General features: G+C 41.6%; 1 protein-coding gene across 1 annotated transcript in view; it reads left to right on the forward strand.

The window, feature by feature from the left end:
* snx19b (sorting nexin 19b) overlaps positions 1-3,673 on the forward strand; it is a 162,825-nt gene extending 159,152 nt beyond the window's left edge. Inside the window, exon 12 of the mRNA XM_080214626.1 lies at positions 185-3,673. The gene's annotated coding sequence lies outside the window, so the exon portion shown is untranslated. The remainder of the gene's footprint in view (positions 1-184) is intronic.
* Positions 3,674-15,027: the final 11,354 nt, after the last annotated feature.

Consider the following 15,027-nt stretch of genomic DNA (forward strand, 5'->3'; position numbering starts at 1 on the left):
GTTCCATCCATCCTTCCTTCCTACCTTTTCTTCAGATTTTCTTCAGGTAGGCACATCTTCTGTTTAAAGACTAGTAAATCCTGAAAATATGAGGCCTTTTCTCTGGACTGTAGAATTTAATTTGTCTGTTAATAGTTGAAAAAAGACCTGAACAAATTAATCTGTAGCCTTTTCTCTCAAAAAGGATAAGAACCAATCGCCATGCGGTGACTCAATACCAAGAAAATTTGTCAGAAAAGCATCATTGGACATCAGTACCAGAAATCAAATGGAACAAAGTATGACCAACATCTTATTGCACTGCAACGTGCACCAAGGACAACACCAAGCCTGAATTCTGTACATTTCAAGTTCAGATACATCATAAAATGACAGCACATTTAATAGGCTATTTATTGAAAGTGTGTAATTGCATGTTCAGACATCGTCCTGCCCTGCCTTGTGCTTTGTTCAGATATGACCAGAATCTGTTGTTGGGAAATGCACTTGCCCATCGCAAATGGAGTGGAGATGCTTTTGAGAAGACTTAGAAAGCAAGTCAAAATGATTAGAATGTTTAATATTGCAGTAAAATGGAAAGCAGCACTTCTCCAAAAGGTAAGTTTTTAAAAGATTCTGGATTCACTCGATGCTTTAAAACCTCTGGCATAGGTTTCTATAGCGAGCTTCTAGACCATTCCACCTAACAATTTAACCACATATAATTTAGCTGCTTTTACTACAGGTTGTGCTGACAAGGCCAATCTCCACGATTGCAATAAGTAACCAATATTTATTCAAACATTCCTAAAATAGAGATACAAATAATGAATAGCACAATACAAGCTTATTGCTTAGCACTTTTTGGGTGTTGAGGTGAGGGAGTTCGTCAGAATTCTGCTTGTCTGAGAATTCCACAGAAGTGTGGCTGAAATTTAATTTATGCTGCTAACCAGAGCATCCACTGTACTTTTAAAGTGGAGTAATCCAATGGAACGGAAGCAGCTTGGATGAATTTCCCAGCCAAGGAGAAACAAAAGCTGCTCTCCATCCTCGTTATAACATAGTGCCTGAGAGCTGTGTATTTTGGTGATTAATTTGCCATAATATGGCTATAGGTGTGATAGAAGGTATCAAAATTAAGTTCTAATTTATTTTCTTTAAGAAACAGTTGGAACGAGAGCTTTATTTACAGAAGTCCTATTCAGTTGCAATTTTTTTTGTTTCTAATTTGTTGAACCACATGAACATTTTGCACATTTCATGTTTAAACCTAGAGGCTGAAGGACAAAATGTACTTTCACATCATTTTGATTCGATGTGTATTTAATACTATTCACCACTTATAAAATATTAAAATATTTTGTATTGTTGGCCACAGTACTAGTTTGGATGAAGGTTTATAGCTACATTATGCGATTTCTAAAGATGTATTGCAGATATTTTCATTGTACCAAAACTAATGGAATATATTCCATGTCTGGGTAGAACAGGCTAGATGAACTCGTTTCTCTTTTTCTGTCCCTCTTTTTTTTAATTCATTCATATACCTTTCAACTATAGCAGTAAAAGCTGTTATTTTTGCTCATTTAATTAATCAATTAGTTATTTAAAAGTAAGTGAATAAACTTGAAGTTGGAAGAGGGGTATGTTAAGTAAAGAGGATTGCAGTACAGATTCTTCATTAGATTCTATAAGTAACCTTTGTAGCCCAACAAATAACACTGTGTTCTCTTGTGGACAAAGATCAAAACAGTGGACGTCGTCAAAGCACAAATATAGGAGGAATTCTCCGGCCATTCATGCCAGCTGGATTCTCCAGTCCTGCCAGCAGCGCATTTCCACCTGTGGGTTTCCCACCGGCCTAGGGTGATGTCAGTGGGAATTCCCATTGACAGTGGCAGGACCAGAGAATCCTGATCTTAGCTAACAATGCGCCACCTCCCGCCAACGGGAAACACGTGGCTGAAAGGCCAGAGAATCTTGCCCAACATATTAAACCATTGTCTGTATTCTTTGTTAATCCTTCCATTTGATCCAATCATGTTCTTTGTTGATGAGTGTCCGATTTGCTTTAGAAATAGAACATGTTTTGAAGATGACATTCTGTTTTGCGTATTAATTAATTGTCAGACAGACCAAACTGGTATACTAAATTGCTATCTTCAGCAAGCTCTGCATCAGGGTATCAATGAGTTTCATGAAGTCCAGAAGTGCGATCTCTAAATTCTGTCTAATTGAAAGAATTCTCCATTCCCCATCCCCATCCCCACCATTTAAAAAAAAGGCCAGAACTCTCTTCCCTGCCCTTACCACACACAATCTCAGAAACAAAAACCTGAAGCTCCCATGCACACAAAGATCCATGCTGTTACGAACAGCAAATTCCACCTGACTCCCTCTTCCTAACATGCACTCACCCACTCCCGCTCCCCTTCCCTGTGCACAGTTCCATCTTATTCAGTCTATTCTTCCCTTGTTCCAAGTTTGGAGGCTGAGGGGCTTCAGCCTTAGTTCTGTAAACTCATCAAGTGTGGCAAGTTGATTTTTGTTAAAACGCTGCTTTCTGATCTAAATCCACCTTTCATGAAGTAGCTTTTTCTAGGCCACCAAGTCCAAGGGGTTTTAATGGTTGTCTCTCCTCATATACTTAGTGCAAGAGCTGATTTCAACAGCGGTAAATTAGATGGCTGTGATTGAATTAGTCTCGCTGCATGTTTACTATGAGCAAATACAGGAACCAGACGAAATTGGTCTGTGGACAAGATTTAAACTCAATAATATATTTACTGCATGTTGTTCATTCCCCGTTACTTTGGAATGAGTAGTAAATTATGAGATTAGAAACATTAAAGCCCACAGCTTAAAGGCTTCAGAAGATTGTATGATTTTTTGCAGAAGTGGATTCCTGCTTAAATAGGAGCAAATTAGTTCAAGCATCATGTTAGAAATAAATATAGTTCTGTAATCTGCTGATCTTGTTGTGATGCATTGCAGTTGATGAGAAACTGAAGTACTTTATAGTGCATCCCATTGCACTTTTCTGGTTGAACATAATAGAAATCCATACTGGCAGATGTACAAGGTGCTATTTTAAGCTTTCTGTTTCACCAAAGTGACAGATCAGTTGGACACCTCTGTTATCTGTCAGAATATTATTGGGTAACCATGGATCTGATCTATGTTTGCATAAATACTCACTGCATGTTCTAATAAAACTATTATTTGTTGTCTCAAATGTGTAAGTGTTCAGTGAGATTCCCAGTTGTAAAACTCAACCTGTGTGCTTCTAAGAATTGTGAATTTGCCAAACATAAACATTGTTGTTTTGTTAATGTTAAATTAACGGGGTCAGTTTTAACTGCTCCTGCTTGGTGGGAAATGGGTGAAAGCAGGTCAAATACCAATTCTACACCCATTGAAATAAACAGGAAGGAAAACAAAATGAAGCAGTGTGTGAAATTGGTGGTGAAACCATTGCCACATTCTCCATCCAGGGAAACAGTTAAAATCGATCCAAATGTTTCTACTCAAAATCTGCATTTAACAGTACTTTCATGATTTACACACCTGATTGTCTATAGAGACATGTGTGGAGAATTTAACAGTAGAATTTTGTAAAATAATTATAATTTATGATGCATATATTGTGCATTAAAGTTCTAGAGAATAAAACTTTGAAGGCGAGTGTGAATGCAAGATTCTCTGATCCTTATTTCGCCAAAACTTTTCAAGTCATATCGCTGTGCAAGCACCACCACAAACATGGTTTTAGAGATATCAAAGCATCCACCTTTGTCACTTTTTTAATGGTTCAAGGCTTCCTCCAAAAAATGGATTCTGTTTAGTGCCGATAAGCAATGACTATCAGAATAATTCAAGAACTGGGACACTACACAGTTTTGTATTCGCTTTGATTTATGAATGACAAACTGTTAAGAAAATAGTTGCAAATTAGCATTATGAAGATTTGAAGTACATTTTTTTCCAAATCTTGCATGGCAATCTGATAAGATGACATTTAATATTAGGCTAGTACTTCAGATGATGCGAAAAGAATATGCAACAAAGCAATAACATCTTACTTCCAAGCATTCTAACTTGGTATGTTTAGTGACTTATTTTGGAAGTCCAAAAATAGTAACCAAAATTGGGCGTGCTCTGTCTTTAAATGAGTAAGAAATAGATTTGGTTTGTCTTTTTGCCCTCTAAGCAACTATTAAGGCTGGCTGGGTTATGTGCCCTTTAGATAATAATGATAGCCTTGCCAGTTTCCATCTTTACTTCTTACATAGTAAAGGTGTTTCATGTTCTTTGCTCTTTTCTTAATCACAAATGACAATGAATTCAATTGTAAAGCAAGACTTCTCTTTGCGGTATGAACAGTTGAGAGCTCAAAAGATTGTCGTATTGTAACTGTACTTGGAATGTATGTGTACTGACAATGGACACAATCAAGTATTTCCTCAACATTGCCGGCAACTTTAAAACCATATCATCATGAAAGGTGCAATGAACAGTTTACAAAAAATTCTTAGTGGTTCAAAATCCTAACATATTTACTCTGATTTTTTTTATTAGTACGAAGCTATTTTGTACCAATTCTTCACGTCCTTCTTAGGCATGTAATTATATATTTGTATTAATCTTTCTCCCCAAAACAACACAATCTCCTCATGTCTTGATTTATTACAAGAATTGCTCGTCCAGTTTCATTGCATTATTGTCTTCATGGTATTTAATTAGAAGGGATACGTTATGAAACAAAGTTTGACAGCTATTCTGTGTTTTTGCCTCGTGCAACTTTATAAATACAAAATATTTCACGTGCGTCAAAATTATTATAACTAGTCATGAAAGGGAAACATTTTATACACACAAAAATGAAAAACATATTTCTGTAATGTAATATACCTTTTAATGTCACCCAGAGGAAACAGGAAAATAGAAGAATTCTGGCTCAACAGACATTCTGAAAGCCAACACTCCTGTAGTTTTTTTCTGAACACCAGGATACAATAGTGTAGTGGCAGTATTACTGAATGAGTAATCCAGATGCTTGGACTAATACCCCCACCCACTGTTCTGGAGTTCTGGGTTCAGGGTTGCCAGTGGCCTCCACCCTAAAGTCCAGAAGCAGCTTCGGGCATTGTGCAGAACACATGTTGTTTTGTTCCAGTGTGCATTCCTGCTGGCATCACAGAAAATCGGGCATTGGTGGTTGAGCTTTCATGTGCATCTCATTGGCAAGAGTTCACTCGGGCCTCCAGCAGGTTTCTCGATCTGTCATGGCAGGCACCAGTGGAAGATCCTGCAGGAAATTCACACTGGCACAAAACCAATCCTTGCGACTCCTGCCAAATTTACCATTGAACCAGCTTGGGGAGGGGGGGGGGGGGGGTGGTGTGGATGAGAGGGGTTCAATATACATCTTTTTGTTAGGCAAAGATATTAAGGCAAATAGAACCAAACCGGGAAGATGGAGTTAAGATACAGATCAGCCAGGATATAATTGAATGGCAGAACCTGCTGAAGGGGCTGAATGGCCTCCTATTCCCATGTTATCCTGATCCAGTCTGGCCTATTTGTAACTTCAGTCCCACACCTACCTGGTTGACTCTTAACTGCTGTGGGTAATAATTCTCTCAAACTAATATTGGTAATTCAAGAAGGCTGTTCACCACTGCCTTCCCAAATTATTGGGCAATATCTGATAGTGACATCCACATTCCAAGACTGAAAGAAAACAGCAGATAAGTCCTGCATGAATTAGTTAGTGGAGACAAAAAAAAATTGCTTGTGATGTTTGTTGTACAATTAGACTATTACATCTTGTTTTACACCGCAAGCATAAAATACAGCGAAAAAGGAATTTGGAATGTTTATTACCATATGCTAACATTTAAGGTCTTGCATTTAAGGCCAGGTCTTGCAGAATATGTGACATTTAATAGCAAGGGAACATTTTTTTTAAACTTAAGTGACTGAGTTGGAATGTCAGAGTGTTAGCAGATGCTTTAGATCAGGCCTTTTCCTCTCCTTACAAACCGGACATTTTACTTCAATCAGCAAAGACCACAGGTGTCAGTTGGATTTCATAGTTGTCAAGGGACTCTTTAGTCTGAAATTTTGCATGTCTAGCAATGTCATTGACATAAGCAGGCTTCTTAAGCCAAGCAAGCAGTCCAGATATGATTTACTTCGTAAGGTCTGTGTAGGTCTCCATTTGGAATTTTGTTTTTTTTAAAACTTAAACTTTTGCGTTTTAGTGAAAATGAAGTTCGTCATGTCTTGGCCTGGTTTGTCTTTTGAATTGAGACTGGGCTGCAATCATGTGAGTGAGCTGGAATTCATGTTTGGGCTTTATGACGTCCTTAAGAACAAGTTTATGAACTGTTTTAAAAAAAATACAGGAACGGTAAAAAGGTCAGTATTGATATTGAATACAAAGCAGCAAGATGTAGAGCTGTTTGACAATGTTGTCATTTTAAACAGTGTAACTCTTACAAGTAATTTCTTATACATTTACCATTTTGTTTCCACCATGATTAGTCAAACAACAGATTACAAGATTAAAACTTTTTGAAGAAATGCATGAGTAAAAAAAGTAGTTTAGCGCTGATTGAACTGTACGCACATTCAACCTTTTTTGGACGGAGTTTATGATGGAAACTCAGGGGTTAGCTCGACAGAGACCTGGCACAGATGCCATGGGCAGAATGTCTGCCATGTCACAATATGCTTAAGGTAACTTTTCCTTTTCACTGTGGTGTGGACCAGCTGCCTATTGTTGAACCAGTCAAATCTTTATCCCATTGATTTCCCTCTCGCGTACAACTGGAAAGAATTAACTGTTCTTTCTGCGTTTCCTAATTATGAAGCAAAACAGTTTGGTATAATAATCGCACTGTGGGATGAATTTCCTCAGAGCCCGGCCCTGCTTTGCTTCTCTGACTTTGGCAGAGTGCCTGATTATTATGCGTGTAAATGGGATCCACGCCACAATTATAGCAGGAAAAACACAGGAAATTTGCTCCGATATTTTTATTATATCATTGGCAGAGCAAGGACATTTTCTCCATTAATTGATAACATTTACGTCTGCTTATGCTCGTATAATTAATTGAAAACTTTGTTTGTTTTAGCCATGCAGAAACACAAGTTTCTGTTGAATGTAATAGTCCAGAAGTATTTCGGTGAACTCACATGAGTGGCTACGGTCAGTGAATGCACCTACAAGTGCCATATCCTGGCAACTGTACCACCAGCCTCAGCCACTGCTCAATTCATCACATCCCTTTCACTCATGGGCAGTACAGTGGCTTGGTGATTAGCACTGCTGTCTCACAATATGGGAGACCCAGGTTCAATTCTGGCCTTGGGTCACTGTCTGTGTGAAGTCTGCATGTTCTCCCTGTGTCTGCATGAGAACATAAGAACATAAGAAATAGGAGCAGGAGTAGGCCATCTAGCCCTTCGAGCCTGCCCCGCCATTCAATAAGATCATGGCTGATCTGTCGTGGCTCAGTTCCACGTTCCTGCCCTCTCCCCATAACCTTAATCCCCTCCCTTATCAAAAACCCATCAACCCACGTCTTAAAAATATTTAGTGAGGTAGCCTCCACCACTTCAATGGGCAGAGAATTCCAGAGATTCACCACCCTTTGAGTGAAGAAGTTCTTCCGCAACTCTGTTCTAAACCGCCCCCCCCCCCCTTTATCTTGAGGCTGTGCCCCCTAGTCCTACTGTCCTTTCTGAGCGGGAAGAGTCTCTCCACCTCTATCCTGTCCATCCCATTCATCATCTTAAACGTCTCAATGAGATCTCCCCTCATTCTTCCAAACTCCAACGAGTACAAGCCTAGTTTATTCAGCTTCTCCTCATAGCTCAACCCCCTCAACTCCGGCATCAGCCTAGTAAACCTCCTCTGCACTCCCTCCAAGGTCAAAATATCCTTGCGTAAGTACGGCGCCCAAAACTGCACACACTACTCCAGCTGCGGCCTCACCAATGCCCTATAAAGTCGCAGCAAGACCTCCCTACTTTTATATTCAATCCCCCTCGCTATGAAGGCCAGCATCCCATTTGCCTTCCTGACCACCTGCTGCACCTGCAAGCTGGGTTTTTGCGACTCATGCACAAGGACCCCGAGGTCCCTCTGCACCGTCGCCTGCTGCAGTTTTTCACCACGTAAGTAATAATCCTTCCTACCATTATTCCTACCAAAGTGGACCACCTCGCACTTGCCAACATTAAATTCCATTTGCCATTTCCTGGCCCATTCGCCCAGCCTATCTAGATCCTTCTGTAGACTCTCCACACCCTCCGCACAATTTGCCGTTCCACCAATCTTGGTGTCATCAGCAAATTTCGACACCATACACTCGGTTCCCTCCTCCAGATCATCTATATAAATGGTAAATAGCTGAGGCCCCAGCACCGACCCGTGGGGCACTCCACTAGTCACCAACCGCCAATCCGAATAGCACCCATTGACCCCCACTCTCTGCCTCCTATTTGACAGCCAATCCTCTATCCACGCTAACACCCTACCCCCAACTCCATGTCCCCTGACCTTCTGCAATAACCTCTTGTGAGGTACCTTGTCAAACGCCTTCTGAAAATCAAGAAAGACCACATCCACCGGCTCTCCTTTATCCACCGCCCTAGACACATCCTCATAGAACTCCAGTAAATTTGTCAGACACGACTTCCCTTTAACAAAACCGTGCTGCGTCTGCTCTATCAAGCAATTCCCCTCAAGATGCCTCGCTATTTCCTCCTTGATGACGGATTCTAACATTTTACCTACAACAGACGTTAAACTAACCGGCCTATAATTCCCTGCCTTTTGCCTGGCACCCTTCTTAAACAACGGCGTAACATTAGCCGCTTTCCAATCTTCCGGCACTTCCCCGGAATCCAGCGATGTCTGGAAAATAACCACCAAGGCATCCACTATCACCTCCGCCATTTCTTTCAGAATCCTCGGATGCATTCCATCCGGTCCTGGGGACTTGTCCACAATCAGCCCCTCCAGTCTGTCGAGCACCGCCTCTCTAGTAACAGTAATGTCATTGAGACCCTTCAGTCCTACCACCTTTCCATCTCTAACACCTGGCAAATTATTTTCCTTCAGGTGCTCCGGTTTCCCCTCTCACTCCAAAGATGTGCAGATTAGGTTGATTGGCCATGATAAGTTGCCCCATAGTGTCAGGGGACTAGCAGGGTAAAGATGTGGGGTTACAGGTATAGGACGTGGGTGGGATTGTTGTTGGTGCAGGTTCGATGGGCTGAATGGCCTCCTTCTGCACTGTAGGGATTATATAGCCTGAATTTTACTGCCTCCACCCACCATGGAAGTTGTAGCAAGCGAGGGGTGGAGCATGGTAAAGTCCATTGACCTTGGGCGGGATTTTACGGTTTTGGGACAAGCAAGGCAGTAAAATTCCACCCTATGATTCTTATTGATCAACAATCTCGATTAACCAGGACCTTATGTTCATGTGTGCCACCGACCCTCTCACACTGAGTACTGTTATAAGCTACAAATCCGCACATTACAGCTTGCACACACACAGACACACACACATATACACACCACCAATATGCCTACACACCCTAGCACGCACATGCATATGCATTCCCACCCGCGCTCAGACTCCCACACACACACCTGTGCGTGTACACATACGCACACCTGCACACACACACACACACATACATACAGCTATTCATGACAGCCACATCACCCAGATTTCACAACATTTACTAATGTACTTTGCTCTCTGCCTCGCCTGCACTCTCCCTCTCTCCCCATCAGAAGGAGGAGGCCCACAGCGAAAGGCAGCAGCAACCAACTGGAGCAGGTCAGACATGCATGCACGTTCCAACCTGCATGGAGGAGGTGATGTTGGCCAATTATGGTCAAGGCCAAAGTTGAAGCTGTGACCACCAGCAGAGCTGAAGCCATTGAAGATGAAGGTATCCTCCTCTCATCCCACTTCACCCTCATTCCACATTGCATTGAGAAGATGCTAATGATGTCAGAATACATTTTGTAATTTCTCCCTCATCGTAACTTACCTTTGACCCTTTTTTCTTACAGGTAGCTGGTGAGTGCAGCCTATCTGGGTGGATGAGGAAGAACAGGAAGAGAGTGATGATGAAATTACACCATCACTTTATTTCATTGTGATGGCCACTGGCTCAGATAGTGACACTCTGTGTAGTTTAGAAAGTAGCATAGAAGCTGGATCTACACAAATTTTGATGCTGGGCAGATGTGGCCTGCAGTGAGGCCCTGGGGAAAGAATGGCACAAGCCCAGTTCACTGGAGGGTAAGGTCACACACTAGTGCGGAGGAATTGGATGGTGGCTGAATGGACTGGGCGACAGAAGAAGGCTGAAAGCTGGGTCTGCCAGAACACATGTAGTCTGTGGAGCTAATCATAGTGCAGCATCTGCTGGCTCATATCTCAGCTTCTGAAGCAGCACCCTCAGCAAGTACCCAACATCTGAGTGCTGCAGTGCTTGCTGTTATTGTGGATCTTAATAGCAGTGTGCAAATGTGTCATGAAATTCCTGCAATCCGCTCTCTAACAGGTCTGTTCCCTAAAAGCCCTTTGTGGATGTGGTCACTTCAGGGCCTCCATTGACTGCTGGGTTAGACCTCTGGGCATGCTTTTCTGTCCTGGACTAAATTGGAGATTGGCAGGGAAATGGTGAGATCTCCAGCGCACACTTTCCTGTGCAAACACTCCTCTCCATTTCCAAACCCGCCCCACCCGCCACAGGAATCAGAGTAGATGGGAAGTTCCATTGACCGCGTGTGGGGTTTTATGATTTTGGGATGAGCAAGGCAGTAAAGTCCCGGCATAAGTGTTTGATCTGATCAAAGTCTGTCTGGAACCGTAGCATTGTGGTGCTTTGTGAAATTTTAAATAGCAACAAAAAGTCACTAAACAGTACAAAAGTTAATGAGCTATGGAGGTGCATCATTGTTTTGGTGAGCGGGTGGGTAAGTGGAACTGAGTCCACAAAAAGATCAGCCATGATCTTATTGAATGGCGGAGCAGGCTCAAAGGATGAAATGGCCTTACTCCTGCTCCTGGTTCTTAAGTTCTTATTACAATGTCGCATTTTTATAGAAGAATCTAATATACCTTCTGAATATTTTCTTGACGTTTTAAACTTGAAGACACAGTCATGCCAGTATTCTGCTGGTGGGAGTATACCCAAGGAACTCAGTAGCAGAATTGATGTATTGCCAAACTGGCCTGAATGCAAATTCCAAAATTTGGCAAATCATGCCACTATTGGAAATTGGAAACCATGTGCCAATGAGACGTACATTCAATATTGAATTCAACAATTTAAACTTGTAACCTGTGCCCGCATTTTACTTTGGTTTTTTTTTGCTGTTTGTTTTTTTCCCGCTTGTTTCTTTCCGAATTCCTTTGTGTCTAAACAGCTGCTATGCTGCTGTTCATATCATCTTGAGACACGCTTTTGTTTCCTTACCACACACTTTGGCTTTGTCCCATGAAACCTTTTGTCATTTAATCTCTCCTGCCTTCCATCCAATCTTTTTGTTCTGCTTCCCGCCCCCCCTCCCCCCGCTTCCACTTGCTCAAAACCCATTACAGTTCTCATTTCCGTTGGAAAGTCAAAGACCTGAATTGTTTTGCAGGATTTCCCACCCAAAATCAGCGGACTTTTGGCTACTCTCCAAAATTTCTGGTCCTGCTGTGGGAGGGACTGGAAAATCCCAGCCCTTAATGTTGTTTCCCTCTCCACAGATGCTGCCAGGCCTACTGATCATTTCCAGCATTTTATGTTTCTATTTCAGACCTCCAGCAGCCCCAGTATTTTGTGTGGTTGTGGGGTAGCATGGTGACACAGTGGTTAGCATTGCTGCTTCACAGCGCCAGGGACCTGGGTTTGATTCCTGGCTTGGGTGACAGTCTATATGGAGTTTGCACATTCTCCCATTGTGTCTGCGTGGGTTTCTTCCGAGTGCTCTGGTTTCCTTCCACATTCTGAAAGATGTGCTGGTTGAATTGACCTGAACAGGCACCAGAGTGTGACAACTAGGGGAATTTCATTTCACAGTAACTTCATTGCAGTGTGAATATAAGCCTTACTTGTGACTAATAAAACTGATAAGTGAATTTTAACTTTACTTTGGTCATACATGCCTCTGGTTTCAGGTGAGCAGCTCTCCTGTCAACACTTTACTGTGTGTACTAAGGGAACACACTGATTTTTCTTAATTATGTTTTTACAGCAGATACACAGCATGCAGAGAGACCTCACTCACATTAACAATTATATATTGTGTATTACTAACTTTTTAAAATATTGTGAGCATGTTGAACAAAACGCACACCACTGTAGGTTCATGTTCCCTTTTAAGCTCTTCATTAATGGTTTCAGCTTGCAACTGAACAGCACTGCACAAAAATATGGAATGGATTTGTGTTCTGGTTTAATGTGTGAAATAAAGTTAGGAATTATTGTTAGAATCTGGAAAGGATTTACTGTATACGAACAAATTGGATCAGTGATGCCAAAACCTATGTTATACTTTACGAGTTTGTCTTTGATATAAGCCAATGACATCCAAGGATTCAAATGACATGATGAACCAAATTTGTGTTTGAGTTTCTCAATGCCCCCTATTTTCTGATTCGTTATTGTTCCGGTATACTATCTTGCTTCCAATCATTATTCCTTTAAAAATGGCTTTTCAAACAGTTTTGAGGTTGCAAGTCTTGCAGTATATAAGTATATCCCAAGTTCCAAAATTTGATCTCATCCAATTTGAACTAAAGTGCAAGGGTACTACATCTTAATTGTGCAACTACCAGATTTACGTCACTGCTTGTTTGCGGTAAGAAAAGACATCCCTTAGTTTATTCCTTAGTGTCACAAGTAGGCTTAAGTTATCACTGCAATGAAGTTACTGTGAAAATCCCCTTGTCGCCACGCTCTGGCGCCTGTTCTGGTACACTGAGGGAGAATATAGCATGGCTAATCCACCTAACCAGCACGTCTATCGGACCGTGGGAGGAAACTGGAGTGCCTGAAGGAAACCCTGTGGATATGGGGAGGATGTGCAAACTGCCCACAGGCAGTGACCCAAGCCAGGAATCGAACCTGGGCCCTGGCGCTGTGAGGCAGCAGTGCTAACCACTGTGCCACTATGCCGCCCATGGTGAATATTGTTGTATCACATTAACAGCGGACATTGGAACTAATAGCTCTGCACTGAAATTTAAACTTCCATATAATCAAAGACAGCAGTGAACGGTTATTGTGATGACGTCTAATTAAAAGCACTCAGAGAAGAAACAGTTCACAAAGGACATTGGTGGATTCACCAGCTTGATAATCATGTGGGAACTTTTTATTTGAAAAGGATTGAGAAGATGCAAAATGAAAGATCATTTTTGCTGTCCAGTGAATTAGCAACATGAAGACATAAACTGAGGATTAGTATTGAAAGCACAACAGAGAAGGGTGGAAGACATTTTCACGTGAGCATGAAATATTGAAGCTAAGTAAGACACTTTGTCTATAAGATCTGAAGAAAGGAAATGAATTAAAATGAGATTTGAGAGCTATCATGTGGAATAATTTTAAAGTTAACGTTTTATTAGTGTCACAAAAAGGCTTACGTTAACATTGCAATGAAATTACTTTGAAAATTCCCCAGTTGCCACATTCTGGCTCCTCTTCGGCTATACTGAGGAAGAACTTAGTATGGTCAATGCACCTAACCAGCACGTCCCTCAGAGTGTGGGAGGAAACTGGAGCACTTGAGGAAACCCATGCAGACATGGGGAGAATGTGCCAACTCCACACAGGTAGTGACCCAAAACTGGAATTGAACATGGGTCTCTGGTGCTGTGAGGCAGCAATGCTAACCACTGTGCCACCCAGCAAATACTGCCATGGGCATAACTGACTGGATGACATCTTCCTGGCTGAAATTTTGAAGTTCTCCAAATGGTTTATACCACACATATGCCAATTGAGATGGCCTTTACTTCTCAAAGCCAGTAGGCAAATACATTGCCGTTGTTTCTGCTTTTTGATATTGGCTGTCACTGCAGCTTGGTGAGGTTCGAGATGTACATGCTAAAGCGTCAACACTGAGAAATGCACCAGCTGTGGGATGAAGGGTCAACTATGATCCAGTACATACGGCTTGCATATGTTTTGGCTGTGCAACAAGCTTGCTCCACTTTGGAAGCCTGAGCATAATCTGATACAAAATGTACTAAAATTGCAGACAGGTCCCAACCTTGCATTTGGATCATCCTCATCCAGACATTTATGTAATTAAATTTGTTGTCATTTTCTTAGCTGTTGCCAAAGAAATTTATCTCATTGAAATGGAAGGCTGTGGAAACACATTGCCTAATAATCTGGCTCATATCATTTTCATAGAAGCATAGAATCCTACTGTACAAAAGAAGGCTATTTGGCCCATTGAGTCTGCACTGACCACAGTCCCACCCTGCCCCTATCCCCATAACCTCATACATTTACACTAGCTAGTCCTAAGGGGAAATTTAGCATGGCCAATCCACCTAACCCATACGTCTTTGAACTGTGGAAGGAAACCCACACAGACGTGGGAAGAATGTGCAAACTCCACACAGACAACAACCAGGAATTGAACTCGGGTCCCTGGCACTGTGAGGCAGCAGTGCTCACCACTGTGCCATCGTGCCATGAGAGAATATCTTTAGATAGCAAAATAATGGAACTGTAGAGACACTCATATTATCCAGTTTGGTGCATTAATCAAAAACTTGGGTGGAAATACACAGATTCTCCCTCTATCTTGCAATTGGATAAGGGAATAAAAATTTATCTTGTGACACAATCACTTGTGAATATACTTTGTGTAATTTTATGTCTGACCCGTAGATTTGGTTAACTTTTTCTTCTTCCATGCAGCGCGGCAGTTGTAGGCAAGGCCAGCATTTGTTACCCATCCCTAATTGCCCTTGAACTGAATGGCTTATTTACCTG

Source organism: Carcharhinus amblyrhynchos, chromosome 29 (genome assembly GCF_965287045.1).
Source record: "Carcharhinus amblyrhynchos chromosome 29, sCarAmb.v2.hapA, whole genome shotgun sequence".
NCBI classification, from domain to species: domain Eukaryota; kingdom Metazoa; phylum Chordata; class Chondrichthyes; order Carcharhiniformes; family Carcharhinidae; genus Carcharhinus; species Carcharhinus amblyrhynchos.